Source organism: Myotis davidii, unplaced genomic scaffold (assembly GCF_000327345.1).
Source record: "Myotis davidii unplaced genomic scaffold, ASM32734v1 scaffold143, whole genome shotgun sequence".
Lineage (NCBI taxonomy): Eukaryota > Metazoa > Chordata > Mammalia > Chiroptera > Vespertilionidae > Myotis > Myotis davidii.
Window position 1 is genome coordinate 1,241,957 of NW_006294876.1, and position 9,202 is coordinate 1,251,158.

Below are 9,202 nucleotides of genomic sequence, written 5' to 3' on the forward strand. Positions count from 1 at the left end.
CTCCGTCCCAGGTAGGGTGGCAAGAGGATGTTATTTTGGCCAAAGAGACAAACGTGGAGTATGGCTCTGATTGCTGGAGCAGTGATTTGCTTTCCTGATAAAAGTGACAGGTACCAAATGGTAAATTGTTTGTCCTTCTGTTGCTGGAGGAATACACTAGTGGAATCCATCCATTTTTTGTGAGAGTGTGGTTCTTGGGGCATTGCTGAAATCAGAATTTTCAGAAGCTACAAACGGGAGGTGAGAGGTGGTAGAAGGTTTTATTGGCATGGAGTTACATTCCTCAGTTTCCAATGTCCCATTTCCCCCAAGCTCGTCCTAAAAGAGGGGCAGCTGGGAGTTCAGCACAACCAGAAGGAAGGCCAGTGTCTAGAGCTTCCGTTCAATGCAGCGGCTGGGTGTGGTTCAGCATCCAAGCTAATTAAAGTCCATTAGTCCATGTGTGGAGTCCAACTTGGCCATGAGCCATGTGGGCACTGGGGAGCTCATCCCCCTACCACAGGAGAGCCATGAACCCTGGAAATGAGAGGGAGAAAAGAGACAGAGAGAACTCACTTCTTTGTTTGGAAGTTAAAATATTTAGGTTTGGCACACTTGCAGTGCCCGCGCCCATCCTGGCCACAAATTTGTCCCCAGGTATGACTGGCAGACAGGTAGGTACCTTTTCACTTCACTCATCTTACTGGGCATGCATCTACACTGCCTTTGTCTCATTCCTTCCCCTATGGCTCAGCAGGGAACAGACTTGGAGAGTGTTAAATGCAGCTTTTAGGAAAAGCTGTATGTAATAAATGGCATGCCTATATTATCTGGTCTCTCCTTTCAATCCTTCCCGTTAAATAATAACCAGGTTATTACAATGGCACCATGATATTATCTGGTCTCTCCTTTCAATCCTCCCATTAAATAATAACCAGGTTATTACAATGGCACCACATCCTCTTTCCTGTTGTTTCTGCCTTGAACACAGACTTTTTTTTGATTCCTAGAAATATGTCAGACATCTCATGGGAGATTAAGGCCATTAAGTGTGAAAGAGAGGAAAGAGAAGAAGATCCTGGATCTTTGGTGATTTCTAGATTTCTTACTAGGTAAACAATATATGTTTCTACAGTGTAAGCCACTGTTAATCAGAAGTCCTGCTTCTCACATCTGGAAACATTTCTTATATAGAGATCCTATATTATCTTCCACCAGAACTTAGACATTAATTCTGTATTTTTTACATGAAGTACTGTATGCGTGTATACATGCTAAGAGTCTGCAACCCTTTATAACAGTGTGATTTGGCTATAATTCGCTGCTACAGATAAAATTACAGAAAAGATGAAGGCTATTGTTCCTGCTGTTAGGTCTGTATAGCATTCATGGTCCTCTGAAGTGTTTATTTAAATTGTTGTTCTTTGAACCTAAAGTTGAAAGGGCATCTTAGAGAGGTTCTGTCATCTACCTTCCTCATTTTTATAGAACAGAGACATCATGTGACCTTCCTGAAGACCCACAGGCCAAAGGTGACCGAGAAGCAGATAGTGACTGGAGTTAACTTACTTTGAAGAGTGTGGTGTTAGGAGGAACTCGTCTCAGTGGGGATTAATGTTGTTTCTAGCTGACTAAAAGCAGATCACTCAGCTGGCATCTTCTGCAACAACACAGTACATATTTATTAGCAGATCAGCGATGGGTTCCACAGTGTCTACAGACCTTTGTACAAAGCTCTGATAAAACCAGCGAAGCCAAAGAAACTACTGCATCCCTCACACACTTGAATTATGGTCCTTCCACTCTGTGAAAACCCATTTGAAAGAAAATACACAGCACTCTGATAAAGTCCCTTCTTTATATAAAGCATAATTTTAACATAAAGGATGTTTGAGAGATGCAACATCACAAGTGCTTTGGGCAGCTAAAAAAATATAACAGAATTATTAAGGAAATGTCAAAGATAATATCAGAATATAGTGTGGCCTTGCCACATAGACCAGTGGTTTTCAAACAGGCTCTTAAAATCGCTTAAGGGTTTTAAAAATATCAATGTCCAGGTACAAACCCCAAAATTGAATGGGAATATCTTAGATGGTACTTTGCCTGTAATATTTATTTGTTTGTTTATTTGTTTGTTTATTATTAAAGCACTACCTGGGTTTCTAATGTGCTGACAGGTTTGGGAACCACTAACATGAACCAAAGGCTAGCTTATACTTTTAAAAATGCTGCATCCTATCCAGAAAAAAAAAACACATTTTTTCCCATTTACCTTACTTTCTCGGATCTTTACTAAATAATAGGTTTCCTTTATGTCAAATTTCATGAGTTGTTACTTTCAGTCCTTGTCTAGAAGCTCAAGATGAAAGAGAATATATATCAATCCACAATCGTTATTTGACTCAAGAAAAGGAAATTATTACAAACATAAATATTCCAATGGAGGCCATATCACCAGATGCATGAAGAGAAAAATAAACCCAGCCCTCGATTTTTTTTCTGCTCATAGTGTTGGACTCCAATATGACATATAGCCCTTCAAATGGACCTGGTTCAAAGGTGTTGGCATAGTCATCAAGCCAGGCTTGAACTTCTTCTTTTGAAAGTGGTTCTAAACTCAGATTATTTAAGTGGGTATTGGGTTGTGCTTCATGACATCCTCAAACAATACCCAAAGAACACTGCGTCAAATTATGCCCTAACTAAGGTTGCCTCCAACTGGGAGAAGAGGCCAAACCTTTGAATCAAAGGAATAAATCAGCAACGCAGCATGCTGCGATCATAGCCAAAGAATCAGAACACTCTCAAGATAAAAGGCAAAATACCTTCATATCACTGCCAGTACTGTCAGTGCACCAAGAAACACGGAAGGCTGATGGACCTTGGGCATTAGCAGGGCTGACACTAAGCACCTCATCTGTTTAGATAGTGGTGGCTCAAGGCAATTCCCTAACCTGATAATCCTTTTACTGTTTACCAAACTTTACCTTTGATATGCCTGTATGCATTGCTAAAGGGCAAATGTGTATTCAAGTAAATAAATAGCAGACCAGGCCAGAAGTTGGCGTGTCTCTTCAAGAAAGCAGCTCCCCTACCGCCAATGCCTTCTAAAATCATATTTCTTGTATATCATTTTCATTTGTGCATCAGCCCCTCCTTCAGATCCTGAGCCCAGCCTTGCAGGTCGCAGCACTGGGGTATACCAAAAGGTCTTTGAATTATCTGAGAACAAAGAAAGTTTGAGGACATGTTCAGTATGATTTCTTTTGTGTAAAAAATAAGGTTGCTTATAATTTAGATTTAAAACAACAACAATCTGGATGCCAGGAATGCATAGACTTCCAATGTTGTGGAAGGTGCCTGCTGACTTGCATGACAGTAAGCCAGCTGCTCTCCTGGTTGGTGTTGTGCCTCTAGTTAGCATCTTGCAACCTGACTGTAAATACTGTGAAAATCCTCAACAGAGATAAGTAGACACCAGTGAAGAGGAGTGTTTGTTGAGGGCAGGGTGTGTCTTAGGTAAAGCTGTAATACAGCACTCCCCACGAGAGGATCCCTCTGGAAGAAATGTTTCCTACACACCCCTCCACATGGACTTATTGGATATGTCAACAACTAAAAGTCTGCTTTCCAGTAGATAAATAATGAAAATGCAATGTTGGAAGAAATGAGCCAGGATTATCCTGGTGAAGATGTAGCCACACAATCATAACAAAGCAAAATAATTCCAGGAAAGACATTGTTCAAATTGACCTATGTAGCACAGGCAAAAAGCAAAGTAAGAATTGAGATAAATCAAGGTTATAACTAAGGGAGATGAACTCCAACACATATAAAGACTTGGGCAAAAACAGGAAGGCAAGTGGGTAGGGACAGTAATAAGCAGTGTCAGACACTGAGGATTATTCAGGATGAATATGTAGGTGCTGGAAGATTCTATTTGGAAACACTTTACAATATGTCCCTCAACCTCCATGTTCATTATTTTATGGCAGAATTTACCCTACTGAGATCATTGACTATCTTCAGCTGTTCGCCACAAAGCTCAATTCATGAAGGAGAGGGACTGCAAGTTTACCTCTGGGTGCTCAGCATTTAATAGAGTATCCAGCACAGGGGAGACCATGAATTGTTGCTGAAAGCATGTTGAATGAATTAAGACATTAGCATATATTTGGAGCACAAATGAAGCATTTTAATCTAACCTAGATAACTATGGAAGAGAATGACAGAAGCAAAATTAACCTATCTAATAATAGAGAAACATGGTAATTAACTGTAACTTCGCTACCCTTCCCATTGGCTAATCAGCAAGATATCCAAATTAACTGACAACCAAGATGGCGGCCGTCAGCCAGGCAGCTGAAGCGAACAGGAGGCTTGCTTGCTCCAGTAATGGAGGAAGCCAAGGTTCCCCGCCTGCCGCTGCTGGGCTCTGAGCTGCATTCTAAGAAACAATGTTGCAATTATAGAAGCTAAACAATCTCCAGAAACCTGTTTTCAGCCAGCTGGCCTCTTGGCCTTTCGGAGCTGGAGCTGAAACAGTGTTTCAATTATAGAAGCCAAACAAACCCAGTTCCAGTGACAGCCATAGAAGGTAAATAAATCCCAGAATAAAAAAAGAAAAAGAAAAAGAAAAAAGGAGAGGTTGGGAGCTTCAGTCACCCGCTAGCCTGAAAATGGCCCTCAGCCCCTCACCCAGACTGGCCAAGCACCCCAATGAGGACCCTCACCCTGAAGGGGATATGACGAGATGCAAACAGCCATCATCACTTCATCCAGCCTGGCCAGGCAACCAAGCGGGACCCCTACCCTGATCCTTCAGGGCAAACCAGCTGGTCCCCACTTGTGCTTCGGGCCTCTATCCTATATAGTAAAAGGGTAATATGCAAACTGATCTTAACAGCAGAAGGACTGGGAATGACTGGTCACAATGACACACACTGACCACCAGGGGGCAGACGCTCAATGCAGGAGCTCCCCTCTGGTGGTCAGTGTGCTCCCACATGGGGGAGCTCTGCTCAGCCACAAGCCAGGCTGATGGCTGCCAGCACAGCGGTGGTGGTGGGAGCCTCTCCTGCCTCCTCAGCAGCGCTAAGGATGTCCGATTGCAGTTTAGGCCTCTTCCCCGCTGGCTAGTGGACATCCCCTGAGGGCTGCCGGGCTGCCAGAGGGATGTCTGATTGCCATCTTAGGCTCAATCCCCCAGGAAGCGGGCCTAAGCCAGCAGATGGTCATCCCCTGAGGGGTACCAGACTGCGAGAGGGCACAGGCCGGGCTGAGGGGCCCCCCTTCCCCCCGAGTGCACAAATTTTTGTGCACCGGGCCTCTAGTATTTAAATAAAAGTATTTTTAAATATGCAAATAAAATGCCTTCATATAACATTCTTTTCCAAATTTTAAATAATGGTCTTATTCTTTGGAGAAACTTGGAAACATTGAACTGATGCTGGAGATAGGAGGAAAAACAGCAAATTCATCTTGCTTGCAGCAAATTAAAGTATGCATTTTCTTCTTTTGCCAAATCCCCATATTCCAGGAGAATAATATCTTTGTGCTTTTCCTGCATATTTATGATCATCTGGTGAAGTGTTTGTTAATCTTTAACCTAGCTGGGATCAATCACAATAAGCCTTCACACCAAGTAAAATATTTGCACTGCCTTATTGGACACTGAGAACTGTATTTAAAAACTGCCTGTTCATGGTGTGATCACATCTTCAAATGTCCCTGTATCTATCAAAGAACTATTTATTTTAAAATATCAACTCCAACTTTGAAACCTCAAGATGCAGAGTTAAAATTAGTAGAAAATCAGAAATCAGTGTGAATCTAATTGCATTAAGATTTGTTCATGATCAGGTCATGAACCTAATCCCTCCCAAATGTCCCCATAGCCCTGCTATATATATCAGGATGCTATATGCTCTTTTTCAATTGCAAAGAACAACAGATGAGATAGTTACAAAGTAGGCATTCAAAGTTCAATTTTAATTAGTTTATCTAGTTTTTATAGAAAGGTAATAAAAAGAAATCTCACCCTCCCTAGCCGGTTTTGCTCATTGGATAGAGCGTCAGCCTGCGGACTGAGGGGTCCAGGTTTAATTCCAGTCAAGGGCACATGCCTGGGTTGCAGGCTTGATCCTCAGTAGGGGGCATGGAGGAAGCAGCTGATCAACAGTTGTCTCTCATCATTGATGTCTCTACCTCTTGCTCCCTCTCCCTTTTTCAATAACAATCTTTTTTTAAAATGTCAAGGAATTGCCATGTATGATAAAACTATTCTTCTCAGTATCTACAAAAACTTCAGCACTAGAGTGAGTTAGGCAAAGCTTGGAATTGCATTCTACTTGTGAGAAAATCCAAAATAATAGAGTGAGAAGGCTTTCAAGATGCTTACTTTAAATGTTCTAAGATTCAATATGGCTTTTTTCTGGCTAATATTCAATGTTTAGAAAAGACATGTCCTGCTAGTAATATTACAGAAATAGAGTTAGAAAGTTACCCCATAGCATAGTGAAAAGGATGAGCTAGAACTCAATATGAATAACAGCCCCACTATTCTTGACAAGTTATGTAGCCCACTCTCAGTCTACTCAACTGTAAGATGAGATAAACAATGTCTATCTCACTGAATTGACAAGAGGAGTGAAGAAAATGGGATAAACTAAAATTCCTGTTACAAGGAAAGTGCTATAGAAATTTATCTGTTTGGGAGGCCTACTAATTTTTTTTTAATACATGGTAATTTGGATACAAAGGGAAAGCATATGTACAAAGGTGAAGAGAAAAGACAAATATAGTTTATAAAATCAAAGCAAATTGATATGCTGAAATCTGTCACTAGGGGATGAAAAATCTGTATTGATTTCTGATGGCTTGGACATAGTGTGGAGTCAGCCATCACCCCACAATTCTTCCAGCTCTTTGACATTCAGAAAATGATCACTTAGCCACTGAACTGATAGTTTGATGGATCTAATAAAACCTTTATTAAATTGTTATCCTTTCATGTTTCATTGTCTCTGTAAATTGAGGAAAACCCTGATAGAAATCCTAGCTAAAATAATTTGGGAAAATATCATTTTATTCATTGCCTTTGGACTGAATTCAGAGAATCTCTATTTTTGCATATATTGCCTTTGACAAACTTCACTTGAGATTAAAAATATTTTCAATTTTATATTCGTTATCATCAGCATCTCTCCATTAGCTGTGATGTGTCTTTAAGGTTTTGATCTAAATTTTACCAACATTTGGAAAATGTACAGTCTGAATAAACAATTGGCTCAAAGCAATCTGTTAAATTCTGCTAATCCCATCACCCATCATTTTTATCAGGAACTACAGGGAAAAAAAAGTAAAAGAAATTTTCTCATGTTCCTGCCCAGAGGAGTACTAATGGGTTATGAACCCTTTCAGAGTCATAGAGGAGAGAAAGAGAGAGAAAAAATGGTTGCCTTGGTAACAAGGCAGACCAATCAGCTGCATACACACTCTCTCCAGATCATCTATTTTATTCAGTAAATGCAGGCTAGAACAGGTGGCTAACCTAAATGATGTCAAAAAGCTTTAGTTCTCAAACATACACACCCTGTACATTTTCTTATACATAAAGTGTCATTCTTGTCCGTCATAAAGGAAGAGTTCATGGCGCATTCCCGTGTGCAATGTATCATATTAGTAGTCAGAGGAGCTCTCAGTACTTGTCACTTATGAGTTTTCTAACAAAAAGAAAGGCATGTGATTTCAAGACTCCTATCATAAAATTCCATTAGTTGTATTTTAATAAATCAAATATTGCTGTGATTTTTTAATACCGAGAGGGTTTTCCATACATTTCACAATTGCTCACAATAATATAGCATCATAGACATAATTACTGGCCTGGTTAGGTAGCTCAATTGGTTAGCGTGCCATCTGGAAAGAGATACACCAAGGTTGCAAGTTCGAGCCCAGTCAGGGAACATGCAAAAATCAAAAAGTGAATGCATAAATGAGCAGGACAACCAATCAATCTCTATCTCTCTCTCTCTAATTAACAAATTAAAAAAGGAAAAAGCAATTTCATTTCCTTAAGCCCTCTGAAAGCACCTGGGTATTTGTAAATAATTCTGGATTGTAAAGGGGGAAAAAGAGAGAATCATAGTAAGCTAGTTAAAGCTCTATTAATTATAGCATTGAATAACCCCATTTGTTGAATCTGAAGTTATAAAGAAAAACCTGGAAAACTAACATTAAATCATAAACTTTTTCATACTATATAAGGACTTCTGTGGTCTGTGCCAACCTCAACTCCAAACACTTCCAAATACATCCTGACCATCAATCAACAAAACAACAATGAAATCTGCCCTGCGCATATCTGCACTTTTCATTTGCTGTTGTTTGTGTCTTAACATGTCCTTCCGGTGCTGGACTGTCTTCTCAATGCATATCTATCCCTCAAGGCTAAAATCAAACAATTTCCCTCTCCAAAGCCTTGCTCACCTCCCCAGGAAGAATTACAAACATCACACTGTGCTCCCTCTGCAAGTAATTGCATTGTTTGTTTTTTATCTACCTTCCTCATCAGATTGAGTCCTCAGACCATAAAAAGCAAAGACTATGTTTTATTCACTCTTCATCTTCAGGTAGTACCTGACTTATAATATCAAATAATAAATATTTGATAAAAAGATTAATTAATGGTTGAAAGAATGAATGCATGAATGAGTGAAATTGTGCTTTTTTGACACAAAATCTGCACAAACCTACTATATGATAAAACATTTTTTAAATTAAAGTAAAAAAATCTCACTAACTTAGACAAAATCCAATCCAGTGTGTTTGTATGAGTAAAGAACCTGTATATTTTGAAAACTTTTCTGCAAATGAAGTCTTAAATGCAGCTTTTCTTTTAAACCTGAATGTCATTCCATCATCCAGACTGCTATTCCTGCTCATTCCCCTCTCAAAGCATTTCTACCAAAAGCCACAGGCTTCTAAAAGCAGAGCTTGACAGTATGGACTAGAGTTATTATCATTTCAATTTTGCCTTCCTACTTCCCAGTGCATGGTGTTCACATAAGCAAGTGTTTGTTGAAAAATGACATTTAAAATAGGAATCAACATTAGCTGGGAAGTTCAGGTCTCCGCATGTCTCTATTGATCTGCTTTTGAAGTCTTTCAGTTGTTTCCAAAGGTGACCCTTGCTGCCTCAGGATGTTTCCGTGGCAAC

The 9,202-nt window shown here is 39.8% G+C and overlaps 1 long non-coding RNA gene across 2 annotated transcripts; it reads right to left on the reverse strand.

The window, feature by feature from the left end:
• Positions 1–241: 241 nt before the first annotated feature.
• LOC102759786 lies at positions 242–4,286 on the reverse strand. 2 transcript variants are annotated; one of them, XR_001514863.1, is made up of 4 exons: positions 4,061–4,286; positions 3,078–3,204; positions 1,549–1,639; positions 242–516 (listed from the first exon to the last, which is right to left on the reverse strand). It is a non-coding gene; the product is annotated as an uncharacterized LOC102759786 (long non-coding RNA). The 2 variants fall into 2 exon arrangements; XR_435961.2 differs by having other exon boundaries at positions 3,078–4,286.
• Between the last annotated feature and the right edge of the window lie 4,916 nt (positions 4,287–9,202).